At 39.5% G+C, this 26,102-nt stretch overlaps 1 protein-coding gene across 1 annotated transcript in view; it reads left to right on the forward strand.

Moving 5' to 3' along the window:
* The window catches only part of JADE3 (jade family PHD finger 3), a 120,800-nt gene continuing 94,698 nt past the window's right edge, over positions 1 to 26,102 (forward strand). Inside the window, exon 1 of the mRNA XM_040468981.1 lies at positions 1 to 356. The gene's annotated coding sequence lies outside the window, so the exon portion shown is untranslated. The remainder of the gene's footprint in view (positions 357 to 26,102) is intronic.

Consider the following 26,102-nt stretch of genomic DNA (forward strand, 5'->3'; position numbering starts at 1 on the left):
TTTGTGGTGGTAATTACAAATGTATGCATTTTTCAAAACTCGAATTGTACATCAAGAAGGATAAATTATACTGTGTATAAATTTTTAGAATTAAGGTATAATTCAAGGCAATTATGCTGAAGAAATCCATTTATTTGATAAATGTGGCTAAATGTATAGGTTACGTGTTACCGTGAAAAAAGGAATTTGGCCCTTTGAAAATAAATGTGCACATAATGAGCACTCATGCCAGTTTCCTTCCTCCTTGCACACAAATGCTTCAGGATCATCTGTCAAGACTGCTAAAGAAAGGATACATGCCCGAGGAGATGGCGGGATCTCAGATGACTTCTAAGATCCTGTGATTGGTTTGAAAGGTAAATAAATGATATTTTGGAAAGCTTGGGTAAAGCAAAATATATAAGCACCACCATACTATTCCAAAAGCTGGTCCCCTAGAACCTTAATTTTAGTTACAAAGACTTACTCAAATATAAAATAAACTATTAGCCCTCTGTTAATAGAAATTATTTAAAACTTAAAAATAATACAAAAAGATGGTCATATGTTCTTTCATTGTTATACTGGAACATTGAGAGGCCCACCCAAGGATTATTTAGTTCTTTGGGGGATTGCATCTTTGTTTGGAAGTGATGCGTTAAAAGATTTTTGTCGGGTAGGAGATGTAAAAATTCTTTTGGGTAGAAGAAATAATCTGAGAGTACAGATGAACTGTCCTGTAGACATTAACCACTTTTCTGTCCAAGTTAGCTATCTTACTGTAGCATTTTTTAATTTTAGTACCTCTGTATACCAAATCTCTCAAATATTCTTTGAATTATCCTGGTTCCCTCACAGATAAAGTAGTCTTTGACATGTGTCCGCTCTGTGTTTGTAGGAGTCACGTTTTTAATTTTGAAAATTACATTTTTTGACACCCGAAACATCCTACAGCATTGCCTGTGGATCATGCCCCATCCTGTACAAAGTCCCTGAAATCCACTACTGATTGCTGGTTTTAATGCTGTACCAGCACCTTGAAATACCTTAGTGATCATGCTGGTACCTGAAGAGCTCTTCGCAGGAAAAAACACTGGATGCCTCTGCAAAAGACTGCAGAAAGACTTTCTGGAACTACTCTCACAAAATGAGAAACTGATGTTCCTTCTTATCATGTTATTGTTCTATTTATAAGCCAAGAGGATGACATTAAGAACCTTTGTTTTAGGAGATCCAGAGCAAACAGACTCACACTGGGCCCTTCTTTCCTGTCAAACACTATTCCTTATAATCCAGTTTTGCTGGTAATGGCCATAAAATAACTATATTGAAGAAATAAAAATTGATAAACTACCAGCTGCCTCAAAAATCTAATAGCTTTGGCAAAATATACTGCAGCTCGTTCTGATAGAGCCTCCTTTTCTCTAACAGGTTTTATTTTAATACTTTCCTTTTCACACTACTGAATAGCATAATCAAATCAACAATTCTGCAAATGGCCAGTGTGTTTCAGGCACTAGGCACTGTTCAGCCCTGACCCCCCCCCCCCCCGCCCTCTACCCCCCAGGCTCCACTGGTACTCCATGTCAGTCATTGATTTGCAGTTGTCCGGGATGAAAATGGAGAACAGAGTGAGCTCAAGTGGAGGGCTGCAGCCTGCCCTGTTAGCACCCACAGAATCCAACAAAAGAGTGGATCGTTTTCACATTAATAAAACTTAATTGTCTACAAGACCATTGAGTATTAAATATATACAAATTTGAAACATCATGTGAGACAGGAAGGGCAGGTTAAAACATGGTTCAGTAACAAACTGAATCAGCTTGACGACTTTATTGAAAGAGGCATAAAACAAGTATCTTGTAATAAAAACTCCAATTCAGAAATTATCCAGGTATGGTGCCTATTAATACAAAGACCAAAGTGCCAGCTTTCCATGCAGCACAGGGAATCCTCTGCAGAGGAAATCTGAACCAAAATTCTAAAACACCAGGGAAGAGGGGGTGGAGTGGGTTAGGGATATGGGACAAGTAGGAGACATTTTTTCAACCTGTTTTTTTTCCTGGTTATTATTAAAACAAGTTCTCTAATACTTCATTATAAAGTGTTTTTGAAAAAATCACTTGGGCCACCTTCTGCCCTGGGGTGTAGTTAGGTGAAGGAACATTGCTCCCACCCTTAAAATTTTAAAAAGCCAGACTGACTTCAAATTCATGACTTTTATAAAACCCATCACAGGGAAGTATTTTGCTCAAGTATTTGTTGAGAGGATTATTTATTCAAGTATTTTCCCCATTTTTAAATTTGGTAGTTTGTTTTCTCGCTGTTGAATTGTTTTTTTTTTAATTTATGTATTTTTAAATATTTTTAAGTAATCTCTACACCTAATGTGGGGCTTGAACTCACAACCCTGATATCAAGAGTCGTATACTCTGCCATTTGTGCCAGCCAGGCCCCCACGTTTGTTTATTTTCAGTAATCTCTACACCCAGCATAGGGCTTGAACTCACAACCCCTGAGATCAAGAGTCACGTGCTCCTCTGAGCCATCCTGGTGCCCCTCTTACTGTTGAGTTTTGAGAGGTTTTTTTTTTTTTTTTTTTTTTCCCCAATATTCTGGTTAAAAATCCTTTGTTGGTTACATAATTTATTAACAAATATTTTCTCTGCATCTTTGGCTTGGCTTTTCATTTTCCTAACAGCGTCATTCACCAATTAAGATTTTAATTTTGATGAAGTCCAATCTATCATTTTTTTATTTTATTTTATTTATTTATTTTTTTTTTAAATTTTTTTTTTCAACGTTTATTTATTTTTGGGACAGAGAGAGACAGAGCATGAACGGGGGAGGGGCAGAGAGAGAGGGAGACACAGAATCGGAAACAGGCTCCAGGCTCCGAGCCATCAGCCCAGAGCCCGACGCGGGGCTCGAACTCACGGACCGCGAGATCGTGACCTGGCTGAAGTCGGACGCTTAACCGACTGCGCCACCCAGGCGCCCCTCTATCATTTTTTTAAAAAGGACTCTTATTAATTCTGGGTCATGAAGATTTTCTCCTGTTTCCTTCTTTTTTAAAAAATTTTTAAAATGTTTATTTATTTCTGAGACAGAGAGAACCAAGAGCATGAGTCGGGGAGAGGCAGAGAGAGAGGGAGACACAGAATCCAAAGCAGGCTCCTGAGCTGTCAGCACAGAGCCCTATGTGGGGCTCGAACTCACAAACTGAGATCATGACCTGAGCTGAAGTTGGTCGCTCAACTGACTGAGCCACCCAGGCACCCTTCTCCTGTTTTCTTCTAAAAGTTACTTGTAGTTCCATGTTTTACACTTAGGTTTATGCCTGTTTCCGGTTAGTCTTTGTATATGATGCAAAGTTTAGATGGAGGTCTCGCTTTTACATATGGATATCTTATTCCAGCACCGTTTGTCCAAAAGACTATTCTTCCTTCTTTAAGTTGTTTTTGCACCTTTGTCAAACATCAGTTGCCTATATTTATGTGGGTCAGTATCTGAACTGTTTTGTTCCATTGGTCAGTTTTTATCACTTCACCAATATCACTGTCTTGATTACTGTAGCTTTATAGTAAGCCTTAAAATCAGTTAGTGTGGTTTCTCTATTCTTTTTAAAATTTGTTTTAGCTATTCTAGATCTTTTGCTGTTTTTTTATAAATTTTTTAATAAATTTTAGGATCAACCTGTGTATTTACAAAAAAATGCTGCTGGGATTTTTATTGGAATTAGGTTCAATCTCCTGATGAATCTGATGAATTTGGAGATAACTGACATCTTTAATATGCTGAACATTTCACCATATGACTATAGTATATTTCGCCATTTATTTAGATTTTTGAATTTTGTAGTTTTCAGCATATAGATCCTATACGTGTTTTGTTAGAGATATACCTAAATATTTTATTTCTTTAGAACTATTGTATATAATATATTTTTAAAATATTCAGTTTCTAATTGCTTGTTACCACCACATAGAAATATGATTTATTTTTGTGTTGACCTTATGTCCTCCTCCCTTGCTAACTGGTTGTTAAAGGATTTTAAAAAAATAGATTCTCTGATATATTCTAAGCAAACAATCATGTTGTTTAGGAGTAGGAGTAGTTTCATTTCTTTCTTTCAATCTATATGCCCGTTTTTCTTGAGAGAGAGTGAGTGCGAGTTGAGGGGCAGAGGAAGTGGGAGGGAGAGAATCTTAAGCAGGCTCCACACTGAGCATGGAGCCCCACACGGGGCTCAATCTCGTGACTGTGAGATCATGACCTGAGGTGAACGCTTAACTGACTGAGCCACCCACGGGCCCCTATTACATTTTAAAGATTTTAAGTAATCTCTATACCCAACCTGGACTTGAACTCACAACCTCGAGATCAGGAGTTGCATGCTCCACTGACTGAGCCAGCTAGAAACCCCTGTGTGCCGTTTATTTATCTTTTTATTCATCTGTCCATCCGCCCATCTATCTATCCCTTATTGCACAGGCCAGGGCTTCCAGTATGATGTAATAGGAGTGGTGAGATAACACTGTATGTCAGCTATACTCAAAAAAATTTTTTAAATAGGAGTAGTGAAAAAGAACATCTTTTCTCCTGTTTCACCCTCAAGTCTGTCATCTTTAAGTTTTTTTATTCAGTTGAGGAAGTTCCCTTGTATTCCTAGTTTGCTGAGAGTTTCTATCATGAGTGCATGCTGAATTTTGACAGATGCTTTTGTCATCATGAACGGAAATGCTCATGTGGATTTTCTTTTTTACACTTAATATGGTTGATTACATTGATTGGTTTTTAGACATTGAACCTGCCTTGCATTCCTAGGGTAAACTCCACTTGGTTTTAGGGTTTTATATATTGCTGTTAGATTTGCTAATATTTTGCTGGGGATGTTTGCTTCTGTATTCATGAGGAATATTGGTCTATAGCATTCTTTTTTTGTATTGCATTTGTCTGGGTTTGGTATCAGGGCTTGATAAAATTTGTTGAGAAGGATTCCCTCCTCTCCTGTTGCCTGGGAGAGATCTTGCAGAATTGGTGTTATTTTTTCTTTAAATGTTTGTTGAAATTTGCCAGTGAAACCATCTGGGCCTGAGTATTTCTTCTTAAAAAGATTTTTAGCTGTGAATTTAATTTCCTTAATAGATATTGCATTATTCAGGTTATCTATTTCATCATCAATGAATTTTGGTGGTTTGTGGTTTTTGAGCAATCAGTCCCATTTCATTTAAGTTGTCTAATTTATATGCATAGAATTATTCATCATATCCCCTTATTATCCTTTCAGTGGTTGCAGAGTCTATGGTGATAATTCCCTCTTTCATTCTTCATATGGCTAATTTGAGTGTTCTCTCTTCTTTTCTCTCTCAATCTTGCTAGAGATTTATCAATTTTATTGATTTTTTTCAAAGAACCAGCTTTTGTTTTCATTGATTTTTCTCTGTTGTTTTTCTGTTTCTCTGTTGTTTTTCAGCTTCATTGATTTCTGCTTTATCCAGATTATTTCCTTGTTCTGACTGCTTTGGATTTATTTTGTTCTTTTTTTAGTTCCCTAAGGTGGAAGTGTCGATTGTTTATTTGAGACCGTTTTTTTTTTTTCCTATAAGAGCATTTAATGTTATAAATTTCCCTCTAAGCACTGCTTCAGCTGTAGCCCTCAAATTGGTTTATGTTGTATTTTCATTTTTCTTTAATTCTGAGTATTTTCTAATTTCTCTTGAAAGTTTCTCTTTGAAGGGCACCTGGGTGGTTCAGTCACTTAAGCATCTGACTCTTGATTTCAGCTCAGGTCATGATCACAGAGTCATGAGATCAAGCCCCACATTGGGCTCCACGCTAAGCATGGAGCCTGTTTAGGGTTTGTGCATTCTCTTTCTTTCTCATTCTCTCTCTCTTTCTCTCTCTCTCTCTTTCTTTTTCTTCCCCTCCCCTCCCTCGCTCCCCCTCTGCCCCCTCCCCCACTCGTGTGCTTTTTCTCCCCCTCTCTAAGATAAAAAAATTTTTTTTTAAGTTTCTCTTTTAATTCATGGATTATTTAGATGTATGCTATCTAACATCCAAGTGTTTGGAACTTTTCCTCTTATCTGTGTGTGTTGATGTCTATTTTAATTTCTTTATGGCCAGGGAACATATTCTTTATAATTTCAATTCTTTTATATTAGAGGTTTGTTTTATGACCCAGGATATGGTCTGTCTTGTTGAAAGAATATATATTCTGCTATTTTCAGGCAGAGTGTTCTATATCATGCCAGCTAATTCCACTTAGTTGATAATGATGTTCAGTTCTTACATACTCTTGCTGATTTTGTGTCTACTACTTCTGTGTATTAATTAGAGAAGAGTATTGAAGCTTCCAAGTATAACTGTGGATTTTTCTACTTCTCATTTTTGGTTTGACAGTTTTTGTTTCACATATTTTAAAAGCACCATTGTGAGGTGTGTACAAATTTAGGATTGTTAAGTCTTTTTGGTGAGTTAATAACCTTTTAGCATTATGTCATGTCCCTCTATGTCCCACTTTATCTGTTATTATTTCCTTTTTTTCCCCACTTCCCTGCCTTTTTTTTGGGTTACTGGAACATTTTTTAGCACCCCATTTTAATTTATTGACTGTGATTTTTGAGTTCATCTCTGCATATTTTTGTGGTTACACTAGGAATTATAATGCATATCTTTGCACAGTCTACGTAGCATCAATACTTTATCACTTCAAGAGGAATGCAGAAACCTTACATTTACCCAACATCCTTTGTGTTATAGTTGTTTTATATTCCATTTACGCCTATTGAAAATCCCTTCACACGTTATCATTTTTGCTCTCAGCTATGAAACATATTTTCAAGAACCAAGAGAATAGTCTATTATATTTACCCAATTATTTTCTATTTATGTTGCTGTTCCTTTGTCCCCAATGTTCTAAATTTCTGTCTGCTATAATTTTCCAACTGTCTGAAGAACTTCCTATTGCAATTCTTTTAGAGCAGGTTGCTGGCTATCAATTCTCATTTCTGAAGGTATTTTTGCTGGATATAGAATTATGTGTTGATAGTTCCTTTTTCCCCACACCTCAAACATTTTGTTTCCTTCTGACCTTCATGGTTTCTGATGAAAAATCCACTGTAATGTCAAATTTTTGTAACCCAATGAAATGATATGGGAAACAGGCAAAAGAAAAAAAATTAAATTTCCTTACAACTTATAGCCCATTGACAAGTCCTTGAGACAGGCAGAGTGACATTCCTCTAGGAACACAGCTGCTTCAGTGACCCTTTGCTAAGGGCAGAAGGCAATCTTAGCTTAACATTATCCTGATCTCCAGGATCCTGTAAGTCTAAGTTTCCAAGTCCTTTGGAAACTTCCTTTATCTCTAACCTCCCAAATATATGTTAGTAGTCATTCTCCAAGCATATGGCCCGCTGATAAATATCTGAAGGGTCCCATGACTGAAGGTTTAGTAAACTTGCAAAGTAAATGACCTTTTCCTAACAATAGCTAGCCCCCTCAGGGTCCTGTAAACCTTGTTTCCAAAATACCTTGGAGGCTTGTGCTGTCTCTAACCCCCTCCCAACTCAAAAGTATATAATCAGTCACTCCTCACAACCCCAGTGCATCTTTCTGCTCACAGGTCCTATCCCCTTGCTTTAACAAAACCATCTTTTTGCCCCAAAGACTTCTCATGAATTCTTTCTTGGCCATCAGCTCCAAACCCCAACATTTGCACATCATTTGGCACCCAGTGTGGGGTGGACTCTGGACTCTGAGCCTCTGTGCAGACGTGGTGAATACTTTCTCTTCTCTTCCTTTATTTTCAATCCAGGGGCTTTTCAAGGAGTATGGTCTTATTGGAACACTTTATGCCAATTGCTCAGGTTGCAATCCTCTAGCCTGTGGCTACTCTATGGGGAGGAGAAAGCCTGCCTTTTGGCTGGAAGTTAGTACCATGGCCAGAATGGTAATAAGACCCAGAAATTTGATGCCCTCTCTTTATTCCTGTCCTTAAACAAAGTTGTCTGGGCATGGGGCAGTCACCTAAGTCATCAGGACAGCTGCCAATCTTAAGTCTCCTGTGTGAGGTTTCTTCCTCATTGGTCTAATGTGATCCCCCTTCACATCTCTGGTCTAGCCACTTCTGGTTGTAGGACTTCTACTCATTACCGGTGGAAACTAGGACCCAATTGAATTAAAACCCAACTGGGGACCATTTTCTAGAGAAGTTAGCCGTAAAGACTACATGTGTTGAAATGTTGCTTAGACTATGATGGATTTCTCTATCTTTACTGTTTTCTGTCAGTGTCCTCTACTAACTACTTAAATTACAACATTGGGTAATTTCCCCCTTGTAAAACTTTTCTAGTATTGTCCATGGGTTACAAACGGTGGATTCTTAATGGCAAGGCAAGGGCCAGCCTTCACGGCACAGCTTTCAAGGCAAGGCACGGCACAGTATCTCTGTCCATACGTCAGCACCCATTTTACAGTCTAGAATGTGATGGGGGAATGGGATGTTAGCATCCCTCCTACAGAGTCTTTTAATGATAGGGCAATGATCATAGCGATTTCTTTTGAGGGATGCCTCAGGTCGCTTTGACACCAGGAACCTGTGTCATACCCTGTGTATAGTTACTCCTATAATGTAAGGTTTTTGTCTGGTTGCTTTAAAGAATTTTTCCTTTGTGTTTTTGTTCCGCACTTTGATTTAGATATGTCTGGATGTGCATTTCCGTGGGTTTCTCCTGTTTGGGGTTTTTCACTACTCAGGCTATTCAGAGTATCATAAGTAGGCTCTAGATTCCAGAATAGACTGGAATAATAATGATACAAGATTTTGAAATATGTTTGCTTCATAGGGACTGCACATAATAGAAATAGAAATATTTGCTATATATCCCAGATAGAAATTAACATTAGTTTAGTAAATTATAGTTATAACTCCTGCTCCCTTTCAGCAATGTGGAAGATTGTTGCAAATGGACCAGGATGGGGGGGATTGAGCTCCAGAAAGAATGAGTGATTTTTGTAGCTTTACGTACCTAATAAACTGCAGGTCTTTAAGCCAGTTTTCCAGTTCTCTTTCCACTATAATATGTTGCTATACACTTACAGAGTTTGCCCCTACTCCCCAAGCTGAAACTTTAGCAGAAGTTTATGGTGAGATGTTGGCTTGAAATGTCTGCTGCTTTTTTTTTTTTAATCAGGGAGTGTGTGAAATTTTAAATTCCTTCTGGGAGGCATCAGGTCTTGGTTTGAGCAGGGATTGGTACATTACAGCCTGCCAGCCAAATCTGGCCTACTACCTGTTTTCATACAGCCCACAGACTACAAATGGATTTTTTTTTCTATTTTTAAATGGTTGGAAAAAATCAAAAGACGAATATTTCATGATATGTAAAATTTATATGAAGTTCAAATTTCAGTGTCCATAAGTGAAGTTTAACAGTTCGTTTCAGTGCCCATAAATGAAGTTTTAAGTTTATCAGAATACAACCATGTCTATTTGTTTACGTATTGTCTAGTGTCTTTTGTGCTGCAGTGGCAGGATTGAATAATTACGGCACAGACCGAATGGCCTGCAAAGCAAAAAATATTTACTCTCTGTCCCTTTACAGAAAAAGTTTGCTATCTCCCGGTTTAGAATAATGTCTAAGTCAGTTGAGTTAGAATGTCAGTGATCTGAGCTGTGAAAAGGGTAGCCAGAATTCAAACTTTGCTCTTTGGATAAGTGTCTTAGGTATAAGTAGAAGTTAAGAGTTACTAAATGATCATTGCACTTGTCTTTTTAACAGATATTAAGTATTTTTAGTTCTAGAGCAATATTTCACATTGTCTGTACTTTTAAAGTTAGCTCTTCAGGAAATCCTGCCATTTGTGACAACACAGATGAACTGGAGGATATTATGCTAAGTGAAATAAGCCAGACAGAAAAAGACAAATACTGCATGGTGTCACTTATATATGTGATTTTTTTTTAAGTTAAACTAGAAATAGTAGAATAGTGGTTGCCAAGAACTGAGGAATGGAGGAAATGGGCAGAATTTGGTAAAAGGGTATAAATTTTCAGTTGTAAGATAAATAAACTCTGGGGATCTAATGTAGAGCATGGTGACTGTAGTTAACAATACTACATTACATATTTGAAAGCTGCTAAGAGAGTGGAACTGAAATGTTTTCACCACAAAAAGAAAAAAAAGTATGTGAGGTAATGGATGTGTTAATTTGGTTGGAGCCCTTTCACAATATATATCAAATCATCACATTGCATACTTTAAATATTGCCATTTTACTTGTCAGTTATACTTCTGTAAAGCTGAGGGAAAAAATAAAGGTCAATCAATCAAATTAGGAGAAATTGGAAAAAAATAAAGGGCAATCAGTCAATCAACCAATCAAGTCAGGAGAAATTGATTGGAAGAAAAGCCAGAACTGTTTCTGTCTAGTTACTTGAAGATTTAAAAAAAAAATTTTTTTAGCATTTATTTATTTTTGAGAGAGAGAGAGAGAGAGACCGAGTACGAGTGGGGGAGGGGCAGAGAGAGAGGGAGACACAGAATCCAAAGCAGGCTTCAGGCTCTGAGCTGTCAGCACAGAGCCGACGTGGCACTCGAACCCACAAACCATGAGATCATGACCTGAACCAAAGTCAGCACTTAACAGACTGAGCAACCCAGGCTCCTATTTGAAGATTTTCATTTGGAGTCACTTGACACCCAATTGTCAGGGGCTTAGGGAAGCTTTCTTGTGTAGAAGAGATAAAGGCTGTTATTTAAATTTTGTTTTCCTGCTTCTGAGTTGAGCTTTTTACAAGTCTAATTACCTAGTTGACTTTCTGTAGACTTCTTTTGCGAGGCTGTTTTTCTGTGACTAGTGAGAGGAAATGTCTGGTGACTTTTTAAAATATTCATTCATTCATTCATTCATTCATTCATTCATTCAGAGTGAGCCAAGAGTAAGCAAACGAGGGAGGGGCAGAGAGAGGAGGAGAGAGAAAATCCCTAGCAGGCTCCGCATTGTCAACACAGAGCCCGGCATAGGGCTTGATCTTCTGAACTGTGAGACCATTATCTGAGCAGAGATCAAAGTTGAACACTTAACTGACTGAACCACCCAGGTGCCCCATGTCTAGTCACTTTTAAATGTAGAGGGGGGACGCCTGGGTGGCTCAGTCGGTTAAGCGTCCAACTTCAGCTCAGGTCATGATCTTGCGGTTGGTGAGATCGAGCCCTGAGTCAGACTCTGTGCTGATGCCTCAGAGCCTGGAGCCTGCTTCAGATTCTGTGTCTCCCTCTCTCTCTCTGCCCCTCCCCTGCTCATGCTCTGTCTCTCTCTCTCTCTCTCTCTCTCTCTCTCTCTCTCTCTCTCTCAAAAATAAATAAATGTTAAAAAAAAATTTAATGTAGAGGAAATCCCAGCTCTGACCAGGAGCAGAGCCTGCCCTTGCCCCTCACCCCTACCCTATACATTTTTTAATGTTTATTTATTTTTGAGGGAGAGACAGAGCACAAGCAGGGGAGGGGCAGAGAGAGGCAGACACAGAATCCGAAGCAGGCTCCAGGCTCCGAGCTGTCAGCACAGAGCCCGACATGTTGCTTGACTCACGAACCGAACCGTGAGATCATGACCTGAGCTGAATTTGGATGCTTACCCGACTGAGCCACCCAGGCGCCCTTCACCCCTACCCTATAGTTGGCCTTTCCTCTCACCTGCGTATCTGCCTTGCCAGCTGGCATCAGAAGTCTATTGAGATGTCCATGGCCTATTTCTTCCACCCTCTTACCTCCATCTCAAGGACCAGATGAGCCACATTTGTACTATGCATGCACTTAAAGAGGTCTTTAGGCCCAAGTTAACTTTTGTTGCCCTTTGAAATTTAAGCTTCTTAAGTGAGTTGTCTATCACAGAGTTCCTAGAAACAACTAATTTTAAATGTACTATTCACATTGATTTTTAGGGTAAAAACATTATTCTCTTGATTTGGAAATTTACCTTTTAGGTGACAGGAAAATAAACATCTCTGTGCTATGCATGTATATGTATTCTGTATGTATGTGTGTGTGTGTGTTCTATAACTATATTCACTCTTGGATCTATTACCACCATGAAATATAGCTGTCCTAAATACTATGGGCCATACCATCCTGGAGGTGAAACAGAGTCTGGATAATAGTCACTCCATAGACTTTTGCTAGCTCTCTTACAGTTTTTCAGCTTCCAGGGCAGTCTTCAGATACAGCCAGCTTATCCTGGAGGTATCTGCTGTGTTTTCCTGACTGGGTATTCTAGAGCTCCAAGTGTCATCTGCCTCCTTCTCGCACATTTGGTGACCTCTGGGTCAGGATCCTTGCTGGGCTGCTAGTGCTTTCAGTCCCTTGAGGCTGTTCTCATGTGTTTGCACAGCCTCCAGTGTCGCTAATACAGCAATGCCAGATTCTGCCCATGTGGGTGACCCACTCATCCAGTACTCACTGGATGAGTTAAGGGCAATGATGTCTGTGCTGAGGCTCTTGACTCTCTTGTCCTCCTGCTATAGCTAGAGCTTCCGGGCCTGTAGGGGTTGCATGTCAGCTTGTTTAGGTTTCTTTGGAAAGCCCGTCTCTGACTGGGATTCTTAATCAAGTCCTTGAAAGCTGAGCTTTTAGATAAACCTGAGTTACATGCTTCACAACCATTTTCTGAATTGTTACTCCCTCATACTTTGGGGGACCACGAGGTCAGGTTGGTGAACTATTGTCTTCTCCCGGGGCTACCTTCTTTACTAGCAGTGTCCTTGTCCCCTCAAGAACCTAGATTCCTGGTAAGATAGGCTGCTCCTAGGCATGTCCTGACAGGCGAGACTCCTACTGGTACGTTAATCAGCTGCTCAAGTGGGGCCCCTCTGTGGGTTTATGTGTCTGTGTTGATAATATATGTCCTCTGGTGCATACATTTCTATTCCTCTGTCTCCTTGAGATGTTTAAAGCTGGTCAGCTGCTGTAGGAAGCCCAGAGCTTAATTTCTACCTTTCCCTAAACTATGCCAGCTCCTATATTCATCTGAGATATTGGCATTAGTTTGGTTGTCTTCCTGCCCAGGTATTCTGCCAGGTACTACCTCTGCCCACTTCAGGCCTAAGTGGTTGACCTACCTATCCAGTGTTAGTACTTCATAGAAGTTGACTTTTGTTCTTCTCAAATCTTCATCTACTTTTGTATCCTATTCCAAGGATTGTTATCCTCATTTTTCTAGTTTCTGGAGGTAGGAGCTTAGATTACTGATTTGGGGCTTTCATCTCTTCTTTTTTTTAAACCAGTAACTTTAATGTGTATCTATTTTTGAGAGAGAGAGAGACAGAGACAGAGACAGACAGAGACAGAGAATCCCAAGCAGGCTCCACGCCATCAGCACAGAGCCGGACGTGGGGCTCGAACTCACAAAGTGTGAGATCATCACCTGAACTGAAATCAAGAATTGGACTCTTAACCGACTGAGCTGCCTAGACGCCCCAAGACTTTCTTCTTTTCTAACGTAAGCATTTAGTGCCATATATTTGCCTCTCAGTACTGCTTTACCTGTGCCTCACAAATTTGGGTATGTTGTGGTATTTTCATTTTCATTCAGTTCAGTGTATTTTTAAAATTTCCCTTGAGACTTCCCCTGTGACCCATGGCTTATTTAGAAGTACATAATTTAGTTTCCAAATGTGTGGAGATTTTCCTGTTATCTTTCTGCTATTGATTTCTGTGTTTATTCCATTGTGGTCAGAGGATACACTCCATATGATATCAATCCTATTAAATGTGTTTAAGTTTGTTCCGTGGCCCAAGCTGTAGTCTTTTTATATGTTATGTGGGTACTTGAAAAGGCTGTAGTCTACTGTTGCTGGATGCAGTGTTCTACAAGTGTCAGTTAAATCCTGTTGGTTGGTTGATTGTGTTGAGTGCTGTCTCCTTGCTGATTTTGTCTATTGGCTCTATTGTTGAGAAAACAGTGTTGAAGTCTCCAACTATAACTGTGGATTTGTACGTCTTACCTTTCAGTTCAACCAGTTTTGCTTCACATATTTTACAGCTGATGTTTTGTTTTGTTTGTTTTTTGGTTCATACGTATTTAGGATTGCTATATCTTGGTAGATTGGCCTATCATTATTTAATATTCTCCATCTGTGGAATTTTCTTTTTATTGATATTAATATACCCACTCCTGCTTTCTTTTGAGTAATGTTTTGCATCTTATTTTTTCCTCCATTTTTTTTTTACTTCCAACCTACTTAATTCCTTATATTTGAAGTAAGTTGTGGTAGATAGCATATAAATGGATCGTATTCTTTAACACATTCTGCTAATCTCCACCTTTTGATTGGTTTATTTAGACCATTCACATTTGCTGGTCCTTCAGAGATCAATAAAATGTCTGTCCCTAGAATACATTTTCTGGAATCATGTTTGACTTCTTCATGAGTGACTCTTCAAGTACTTTATACAATGGAAAGCTTCCTAGATGAAGAGAGAGATGACCTGGGGCTTACCCTTCCTTTGCTGTACAGCATCTGTCACCTTGGGCAAATGATACCACCCAGTTCCATTAAAAAAATGCTCACTGAGCTGTTGGGCATCACATACTGGGCTAGGTACTAGGCATACAAAGAGAGGACATGACACACTCCTTGCCTTCCAGGAATTTAGAGTCCAGTGGGAGATATGTGCAAGTAATCAGGTAATTATAGGGGGTAAATATTATGGTAGAGGTTAGAAGGGGCATTTATACAGCTTGGGAGTAGGAGAGGAAGTTAAGTAAGGCTTCTGATAAGAGGTGAAGTCTGTGCTGAATTAAAAAAAATTTTTTTTCAACGTTTATTTATTTTTGGGACAGAGAGAGACAGAGCATGAACGGGGGAGGGGCAGAGAGAGAGGGAGACACAGAATCGGAAACAGGCTCCAGGCTCTGAGCCATCAGCCCAGAGCCCGACGCGGGGCTCGAACTCACGGACCGCGAGATCGTGACCTGGCTGAAGTCGGACGCTCAACCGACTGCGCCACCCAGGCACCCCTCCAAATGTGTTTTTAACTAGTCTTTTTCTCAGAGCAAACACCTGCATTTTGCTCATCTCTAAAATCCGAAGAGGTACCATGCTGTTTGGTTGGTCCATGTCCTGATAAGGTGTCACTTCCAACATGGAGCCTCCACGCCCTCTCTTAGTAACTATCCTTCGATGCCCCTAGGAAATTTGGAGCCTTCCCTTCTTATAAGACTTATCGCTCTAGGTTGTGGTCATTTGTTTTCCTGTCCTCTTTATCCATCCACCAGAGCCCTGAGCTCCTCAAAATTACAGACCTTGCAGTTTACCTGTTCCTGTATCTGCAGTACCAAGTGTGATGCAGTATCTTGTACATAAATTTGTAGCATGTATAAATTAACAAATAACATTCTGTGAAATTAAAGGTAATGTGAAATTTAAATCAGCCTGTGGGTGTTTTTAAGATTAACATCCCTAAGTCCAGATCTTACACTGTGGGTTAAGAATCAATTCCTGGACAGCCTTTTTGCCCCCTTTACACTATTTTGCAGCTCTGATGATTGCTAAAGTATGTGAAAGTGCCTTTGGAAAGATTTCTATACAGGAAGGGTCACATAAAGGAATGCCACTCTGTGTCTATAACTTTGTCTATAAATCAGTGCTGTGATTTGTAGCTTACTGATTTCTGTGATGTAGACATTCCCACCATGGTCAACTTGAAGCTATTAAGATGATGTCATTCACCGTGGAGTTGAGAGAGTTATGTGGGCAAATGAACTAATCCTTCTATTTAAAGGATAGTTTCTCCTCTGTGGATAGACCAGGTCTAGCTTCTTTAATGCTAACTTCTAAAACCCTGCCTGTGTGAAGAAAGGATGCCTGTGTTCTCCCTGCAGTTATTTTGTGGGCTCTCTTTTCTCACTGTGGTTTTGCCTTTACATGATCCCATCACTGGCAACAAAGATTTAGGTTAAGTACCAAGTATTATTGATAGTTCAGCAGACAAGAATGCAGAGAGTAAGAGAAGTGCACACGCTAAAGAAGGATAAAGGGGGTAGTGGTAGTGGACAAAGAGCGAAGACATTGAGTATGCGTGCATATGACTTAAGGGACAGAATCTAAAATGTATGTGGAAGTACAACGTACCTGAAGAAAAAGTGAACAAGTCATAAGTGTACAGCTCCGTTGATAATTTCAACATGAATATACCCATTTAACCAGTGCCTCGGTCAGGAAAACATTGCGGGCTGTCTGGGTGGCTCATTTGGTTGAGCGTCTGACTTCGGCTCAGGTCATGATCTCCTGCTTTGTGAGTTCGAGCCCTGGGTCGGGCTCTGTGCTGGCAGTCATCTCAGAGCCTGGAACCTGTTTCAGATTCTGTGTCTCCTCTTTGCCCCTCCCCCACTCGCTCTCGCTTGCACGCGCTCTCTCTCTCTCTGAAAAATAAACATACATTTAAAAAAATGAGGATATCTATTAAAAAATATATATATATATACATATATATATATTGCCAGCACTGCAGAGGTCCCCTTCCTACTTCCTGGCAATGACTACCCCTTCCTTCTACCCCAGAGGTTACTGGTTTACCACCATACTTAATTCTATTGCTGTAGATGAATTGTATTTTTATACTTTGCGTAGGTGAAGGATGTGTGTGTGTATCTTGTGATCAGTAAGCTATAAGGTTTTTTCCAATTTGGGGCTACTACATACAGTGCTCATCTGAATGTCCTTGCACATCTTTCGAGGGACAAATGTGTACATTTCTGTTAGACACATAACTAAGAGCTGGGTCATAAGGTATGCATATGTTGAGCCTCAGTAGATATTGCCAAACAGGTTTCCAAAGCATTTAAACTAATTTACAGTCTCACCAGCAGTATACAAGAGGTACCGTTTGGCCACATTTGCCAACACTTGCGTTGTAGAGGTTTTGAATATTAGCCATTCTAATGGATACTAGTGGTATTTCATTATGGCTTACTTATTTCTTTTTTATTGAAGTATAATTTACATGCGGTAAAATGCAAGGATTTTAAAGAGTACAGTTTGAGTTGTGACAAATGTATATACCCACGTAACCCACACTCCAGTGAAGATAGAGATGATTTCTGTCACCCCAGAAAATACCATCATGTTTCTTTTCAGACAGTATTCTACAACCAGAGGCAACCAATATTCAGGTTTCTGTCACCCTAGACTAGTTTTGCCTGTTATTGCCCCTCATGTACATAAAAGTTATACGGTATGTATTCTTGTGTCTGGATCATTTTTGGCTTCTTTTGTTCAACATAATGGTTTTGAGATTCAGCCATGATGTCGTATTTATCAGTGGCCCATCCTATGTTATTGCTGAGTATTTCATTGTATGAATGTACCAGAATTTGTTCATCTGTTCTTCTGCTGATGGACATTTTGGGGTTTTTTGGAAGTCTAATTGTTATTTTAATTTGTATTTCCCTGATAACTAATAGTGTTGAACATCTTTTCATAGTTTATTTCTGTTTGAATATCTACTTGTAAAGAACCTGTTTGAGACTTCTGCCATTTTTCTGTTGAGTTGTCTGTCTTCTGATTAATTTATTAAAGTTATTTATATAGCCTGGAAATGAGTCCATTCTAGTCTGAGAGAATCTTTTCACTCTCTTAAGAGTATCCTTTCCACACAAAAACCTATTCAGGAATGTTCATAGCAGCTTTATTTGTAATAACCCCAAACTGGAAACAACCCCCATAGCTTTCGGTGGGTGAATGGTTAGACATGCTGTGGTACATACATATAGTGGAATAAAAAGAATGAACTACTGATACGTGGAACAACTTGGATGGATCCCAGGAGCATTGTGCTGAATGAAAAAAAAAAGCCAATCTCAAAAGTTTATATACTGTATGATTTCATTTATACAACGTTCTTGGGGCACCAGGGTGGCTTAGTTGGTTAAACGTCTGACTCTTGATTTCCGCCCAGGTCATGTCATGATCTCACAGTTCCTGAGTTTGAGCTGCCCCACCCTGCCCAGTGCTGTGCTGTCAGCAGGGAGCCTGCTTGGGATTCTTTCTCCCTCCCTCTCTGCCCCTCCCCCATTTCCCCACCTGATACACGTGCAGGAGCTCTCCCTCTCTCTAAAAATAAATAAAATAAAATAAAGTTAAAAAATTCTTAAAATGACCATTTTATTAAGGTATAATTTACATACAACAAAATTCACATGTTTAAATATACAATTCAGTGCTTTTTAGTAAATTTACCAAGTTCTGTAACCATCTTCATAATCCAGTCTTAGAGTATTTCCATCACTCCAGGAGAATTCTTTGTGCCCATTTGCCATCGCTCCAACCCCTCCCTGCAGGCCGAGGCAACCACTAATCTACTTTCTTTCTCTATAGATTTGCCTTTTGTGGATACTTCATGTAAATAAAATCATATACTATATGGTCTTCTGTGTCTGGCTTTCATGTAGCATAATGTTTTTGAGGTTCATCCATGGTTGTGCCATGTATCAATAATTCATTCCTTTTTATTGTTGAATAATATTACATTATACGTATATACCACATTATGATTATTCGCTGTGGATGGACATTTGGGGTATTTTCTAGTTTTGGGTTCTCATGAGTAATGCTGGTGTGAACAGTCGTGTACATGCCCTTGTGTTAGACGTATTTTCTTTTATTTGGGGTAGATTCCTAGGAGTAGAATTGCTGGGTTGTATAATAAATTTCTGCTTAACATTGACCAACTGTGTTCCAAGGTGGTTGAACCATTTTATACTCCCACCAGCAATTCCTGGAGAATATTCCATGTATACCTGAAAAACATATACGTATGTTGTTCATCTTGGTAGGAGTATTTTGTAAATGCTAGCTCAGTTTTTCGGTAGTGTTGTGTAATTTTTCTACATTCTTGCCGATTTTCTTTCTGTTTGTTCCATTATCAAGAATGGGTGTTAAACTCTCTGTTAGTGTTGAATTATCTATTTCGTCAGTTCTTTGCCTTTAGTTTTCAGCAGGTTGATTATGATGTGTCTACATGCGGATTTCTTTGTGTTATGTTTAGTGTTCTGTCAGTTTCTTGGCAATTCTCAGCTATTTTTTCTTCAAATATTTTTCCAGCATCACACTCATTTTCTTCTCTGTATTGGATTCCAATTATACAAATGTTAGATCCTTTATTATTATCCTGCAGGTCCGTGAGGTTTCCTCACCCCACCACCATCTTTTTTCTATTATTTAGATTGGCTAATTTCATTACCTGTCTCAAGTTCTTCACTGCCTCCTCCATTCTGCTATTGTGTTCTCCCAGTGAATTTTTTATTTTGTTTTTTTTTTAATTTTTCATTTCTAAAGTTTCAATTTGATTATCCTTTATATCTTATCTTTGCTTTTGCCAGTACTTTGTATTTTAACTTGCTTTCACGAGTGTTCAAGTTTGGTGATTGCTTATTTGAGCATTTTTTATAATAGCTGCTTTAACATACTTGTTAGATAATTTCAGCATTTGTTACATCTCATTGTTAGCATCTATTGATTGTCTTTTCCCATGTGAGTTGGCATTTTTGTGGTCCTTTGTATAGCAAGTAATTGGGGGTTTTATCCTGGACATTTTGAAGAGTATGTTATTAGATTCTGGATCTTGTTTCATTCCAATGGAGAATGTTGATGTATTTGTTTCAGCAGTCAGTTGAGCTAGTTAGGTTCAGGGTGCAAATTCCAACTCCCTTTCTGTGGACTGTAGTTCCAGTGTTAGAATTCAGGTCCTTTGCAGTGCTATTCATATCTGTACCATGTGTGACACCCACTGGTCAATCTGGGACCTGAGTGTTTCTCTGTTAGCTAAGTTCTCAAAGTCTTTGACATGATAATTAGGATCAAGTCCACATATGTGTGGGTGGGGGTGATCCGAATTGTTCATAAGTAGCTTTATGGGTTTGCTTTCCTGAGCTCTTCTCTCTTTGTTATTTTCATGGTACTTTCTGGTTTCCTAGAGCTTTCCTTTTTGGTCCTCCAGTCAGAAACCACCTACTTTCATGATGCACAGCCTCTGGAACACAAGGGGCAGGCAGACAGAGAAAGAGAGAAAGTGAGAAAAAAAACAATGGGATTTGGGTTTGCCCTTTTGGAGCTATAACTCTACTGAATGGAATGTAAGTTTCCTTTCCCTTGAGAGTTTTAAGTCCTAGGCCTTCCTTTGCCAGTTAATTTCATTGCTGCAGCCTCTACCATGAGATTTTCTGGGCATGGAGAAGAGAGGAAAAGGAGAAAAAAAAAAAAACCCAGGGGATTTCCCCCTAGTTTCTCTGAGTTATAGTAGTTCCTGTTTCAAAAAAAAAAAAAAACACCTTGCATCAGAACATGTGCTCTAACCACAGTGTTCACTCACTTTTAAGTTTTGTTGTGTTGGGTTCAGGCCAGAGAGTACTGGAGGTTAAAAAAGTGGTAAAATCATCACTAGTTCAGTTGTACTTTGCATTCTGGTATTCTTCCCTGATCTACCTGCTGATATATATTTTAATGAGTTCTCTAATAGCTGCCACATTCTGTACAAATTTTATAGTTGCATTCAGTGGACAGAAAATTGAGTATGTTTATTCCATCTTACCTGGAGCCACAAGTCTTAACTGATACTGTAAGTGATGTTTTGGATTGGTTCCCTTCTTCCCCAAAGTATTTATATCTCTGAAATAATAGTCTTGGACATGTAGCTTTTGGTATAATTAAGTAGACAAGTTTCTAAGGGTAAGCAGAGGAGCTGCGTTATTGGGCAGAATACATAAGGCCTGAAAACCAAAGCCACTTTTCTGAAGGCATATGTGGTAATCTCACCCGGAAGCACAGTTCTTTGTCCTCATATAGCATATCATTGACCTTGTTGTTTTCCTTGGCCCTGCCTCTCTGTCACATTCTCTTACTTCTGTCCTGCTGTTTTCCAGTAACCTTTGCCCCCAGGATTTCATTCATCAAGCCCTTTCTCCTCCTTCCTCCCCTGTTTGTCTCTGGTTTCCGCCAGCCACACTCCTTCCTAGCATTACAGTCTTGCATTTAATCACCAGACACTGTCTTCCAAGGATAAATACACTTCCCTGTGGCATCTTAGGATGTAAGTGCTTGCACTTGACGGATGGAGAAGCTAGGCTAGGGAGGTGGGGGGTGAGTAATCAGCTTTTGCTGATAGATTAGGGCCAGACCTGAGTCTCTGCAAGGCATTGTGGTGGTCTAGCCAGCTGCTTTTCCAACATATTACGGATTTTTCTTTCATGCCATATTTCTGGGGGTTGTGGGGCGGGCCACATGAAGCTCCAGCACAGCCAGGAATATGGGTCTAGAAAGAAGGTAGTATTCAAACCACACTAACTCATTAATTTGGGAATATATAAGAACCTTTTGAGCTGTGGTTTGGTGTGGTGTGGTGTGGTTTGGTTTGGTTTGGTTTGTTAATCTTGAAATTTAATAGGAAGAAACTACTAAATAACAATACTTTTATGAAAGTATTTCCTATTGTTAGTTACATGGTACAGAATCGCTGCAGGTAGGAAATCCTAAGTGGGCAAAAATACATGGACAGAAAGCACATGGTTTTTTTGTTGCAGCATGCTTTCAATATTTTTATGGTGGAAACACATTCCTTAAAAACCACAGTGGGCTTCCCTGGTGTCTTATTCAGGTCCATCAGATTCCAGGCACGTAAAGGCTACTCAATTTATAATCTTCTGGGCATATATTCACCATGTACAGATAAAAACTTGTTGGTACAAAAGATAACGGTACCTTTTGGAAAGAAAATCCTCAGGTACATTATGTTGTCTCATTTACTACCACTGAAATTTCTTACCTTCTTGGACTGGGAGCAAGGCAGCCACAGGGAGCTGCCTGAGTTCTGACCCCACTGTTTTTATGCCAGACTGACCCTCCCCGCACAAGGACAGGTCAATGATACTCGTTTTCCACTGCTAAGACTTTTGTTTTTTCTTTGGCAGTAGCCAAAGCAGCTAGTTAAAAAGAAAACACTCGTTATTCTTACTCTTTGATTTTACCAAGTAATATTTATTTCAGTGGAATGTTTCTGTGGAGATCTCTTTAGCTGTGGGAGCAATTTGACTTTGGTACTGGGAGAACAACTGATAAGTCACAGAAGCAGTGATTAAATAGGCAACAGTTCAACAAATAATACTGATTTAATTATGTGCATAAGGTTGACCAGGCATGAGAGTTAAAGGTAGCTTTATTCAAGGCCAGAATAATTTTTGTAACCCCTCGCCTATATTAATTTTCAGGCCCAATTAAATGAATTAATCCTTATTGATTGTGAAATATTCCCGGGTAACACCATTAAATGCTCTACTGAATTCAGATTGTTGCATTATTTTTTAAAGCTTGTCTTGGGAAAATTTTGCTGCATTTTCCAGAGCCTGTGAGCTCTGAACTGGGAGGTTCTGGTCCCAGGTTGATGGAATCTGAGAAGTGGAAGGACCGTGGAGATCACCAAATCCAGATACCTTCCCAATGCTGGAATCCTCTCCACGATACTCTCTCAGTCAGGCTGACTCTTGATCACTTACCCCTCCCCAACAAAGAGTATGTATTTTTCCTCCATACATTTTTGAAGCTACTCAGTCCTCTTTCCATGATAAGTTGTTCTTTATTCCCAAGCCAAGATCTGCCTCCTAGGAACTCTCACCATTGAACCCAGCTCTTCCCTTCATAGCCGCACAGAGCAGATCTCCTTTGTCCAAAGTCATTAAAGCCATCTATTTTCCTACTTGCCATCCCCCTGTTTCCCACCTGTGGTCTTCTCAGGCCAAAATATTCCTGGTTCTTTTCAACAGCTTCTTATTTCAAGGATTCTAATGCAATGGAAAGATTCAAACAATAATATAATGAACACTCAACTCTCCACCAACCACAATTATCAACAATTAAGATTTTATCATATTTTTTTCTTAGAGACATTAAAACATTACAGAAATAATTATTTCCCTTTGATCATCTCTTCCAGTGTCATCCTCCTCCTTCCTCAGTGTCATGCATATATAGGTATGTATAAACAACATATAGATTTGTTTTAGATCTGTTTTAATTTACATAAATGGTGATATTATGAATGTGTGTTCACACAGCAAAATGTCTTAAACCTTTTCATTTATTTTGTATTACTCTTTCCATGTTATTTGTATATATTTGTATAATCTTTCCATACTATGTATTATATTAGTCATTCTATGTAACATAGTATTTTTGTCTGTCTGCCTTCTGGGCATAAGGTGGGATTGTAATTCCTGCCCCATTTGAAGTTCGGTGTGGCCATGTGACTTGCTAACTTGCTAACTTGGTTTGTGACTTGCTAACTTGGCCAATGAAACGTCAACAAAAGTAATGGGTATACTTCCAAATGCAAATTTTAAGAGATTTCATGCCCTTGGCAAATAGAGATGGGGCCTTTTTCAGCCCGGGTCTGAGAATAACTACATTTAGCTTTTCTGCAGGCTCACTTTAAACATGTAGCATGAGGAATAAATAGACTTGGGTTTTGTTAAGCCCCTCATATTTTAGGTTCCTTTTGTTACTTTGGCAAACTTGGCCCATCCTGGTTGATAACTAGACCTATATCATTGTTTTTAGCTGCTGCAAAGTATCCCAGAGTGTGAATTGACCTTATTCTGTCTGGCCACTCTCCTATTGACAGAAGCCTAAATACTTCCTGAATTTTTCTTTTATCAATAATTTTATGTTGGTGATGGAAGTTTGTGAGCATTTCTCCAGTATATGTACCTAGAAATGGGATTGCTGGGTCACAAGGTATAGATATTTTCAGTTTTATAGGATTCTGTCTTTGCTATCCAAAATGGCTGTACCAATTTACATCCTCACCCTTTCAACTGTCATTTGTGTGACATGATTCCCAAACCTTTTTCTAATCTTGGTTCTCTTCTCTGGATTCACTTTTGTTAGTTGTTGTTTCTCTGTAATACACAGAAACTTGGTTGTTACTTGTTAGCCAACCCAGGTAGATGGTATATTTCCAAATTTAGCCCAAATTGTATAACTGCATCACTCTGTGTGGTATTTGCTGGCATCCTACATTTAGGAAATAAGGTTTTTAGGGATACCTGGGTGGCTCAGTCAGTTGAGCGTCAGACTCGTGATTTCGGCTCAGGTCACGATCCCAGGGCCGTGGGATTGAGCTCCACGTCAGGCTCCATCTTGAGCGTGGAGCCTGCTTAAGATTCTCTTTCTCTCAGGGTGCCTGGGTGGCTCAGTTGGTTAAGCGTCCAACTCTTGATTTTGGCTCAGGATCATATCTCACTGTTCATGGATCAAGCCCCGCATCAGGCTCTGCACTCACAGCTTGGGATTCTCTCTCTCCCTCTCTGTCTCTGCCCCTCTTGCATGCTTGCATGCACACACTCTCTCAAAAATAAATAAACTTTAAAAAAGATTCTCTCTCTCCCCCCCTCGCTGTGCCCCCCACTCTCCCTCTCTTTAAAAAAAAAAGGAAATAGGGTTTTTAAAATTACATTGGCTTTACATACGTTCTAGTTAAATTTCATCCTGTTTTTTTTAATCATATTAGCTTTTGAATCCTCCCCTTTCCTCTAATCAGTGTTACCCCTCGTAGATCAGTAACCATAGGTTCATGTACATTACTGATCAGAGTTTTGATCAGCACAGGGCCAAAGGCATAGGTAGCTCTGTGTCCCACCACAAGACACCTTTCAGGTCTGTCTGCAGCCTACATTCTTCATCTTACCAACTGGAAAATCCTGATGGCCTTTGTGAGCTACCTCCATATACACTGTGCTTATAAATATTTATCTCCATAAATCAGTCAAGTGACTGGAACAGAAAGGAGTATAGAGTAAGTTGAGTGTGTTGTGATTTTGAAGAACCTGAGCTAGCTGGTAGTGACTGTTTCTTTTTCAAATGCTTATCCAACTAATGCTTTATTAATTTGGTCTAGAATTCAGTTTGGAGTGAGATTCACACTTTATTTATAATGATTATACTCCATGCCTCTGAAAATAAGGGAGATTTTTGTCTCTATCCAGTCTGTTGGGAGGTCTGGTTTCTGTAAGCTTTCTTAGATGAGAGGAAGTGATTCTGCTGTCATAGCTGGAAATAGTTTTTTAGCCCAGAGGAGAGGAACAAGGCGGTTTTTAGGACTATGACTACCCAGGATGCCTGTGCTCTACTCCCCAGTCAGGGTGTCTTGTCCCACCCTGCACCACCAGAACCAAACCTGTTCATAGTTTTGGGTGGTTTTTGTTTGTTTGTTTTAGTTTTTTAATGTTTTATTTATTTTTGAGAGAGAGTGTGCAAGTGGGAGCAGGATGGAGAGAGAGGGGGAACAGAAGACCCAAAGCGGGCTCTGTGCTGACAGCAGCAAGCCCCATGCGGCGCTTGAACTCACAAACTGAGGTCATGACCTAAGCCAAAGGCACATGCTCAACCAGCTGGGCCACCCAGGCACCCCAAACTTGTTGGTAGTTTAAGGAACTGTGAAGATTCCCTAGGCTAGTAGCTCAAGTTAGCCTTGCTGATGGTCTTTCTGTTGTTCTTTGGGATCAACTGCATGTCTGATTTCAGTTATTATTTTTGTGTTAGGATTCTTAGTGACGTGTCAGAAACCCAACTCAGAGTTAACCTAAGAAACAAAAAGTTCACTGGCAAAAGAATAGCCTTTAGGAATGGCTATATCCTCACACTCATCATAGCCCTGAATCTCCTTCTCTCACCTTTGCTTTCCTCTGAGTTAGTTTCACTCTCAGGCGGGCTGTCTGCAGCATATACAATGCCTCTTTCCCAGTGCTTCTGTCAAAACCCTTGGATCGCTTGTTGGTACAGCCTTGGTCATGTGCCTTAGACCCAGAAGGTGTGTATTTGTTAAGGAGGGAGGGATAGAGTTGCCCTCACCCAGACCACATGGACTGAGAGTGAGCCCTCATTCATTCCTCTTTCATACGTTTACTGAGTGCCCACTATGTGATAGGTATCATGTTAGGCTCAGAGGTTATCGATTGAACAACACAGGCACAGTCTCTGTCTTCTTGAAGTGTATAAGTGTAAAAAATGGACTTTGATGTGCTCACAGTGATAGAGGAAAAGTTACTGGTGCAGGAAAGTAAATGACAGAGTT

This window comes from Herpailurus yagouaroundi, unplaced genomic scaffold, assembly GCF_014898765.1.
Source record: "Herpailurus yagouaroundi ecotype Mexico unplaced genomic scaffold, PumYag 67793, whole genome shotgun sequence".
In the NCBI taxonomy this organism is placed as follows: Eukaryota; Metazoa; Chordata; class Mammalia; order Carnivora; family Felidae; genus Herpailurus; species Herpailurus yagouaroundi.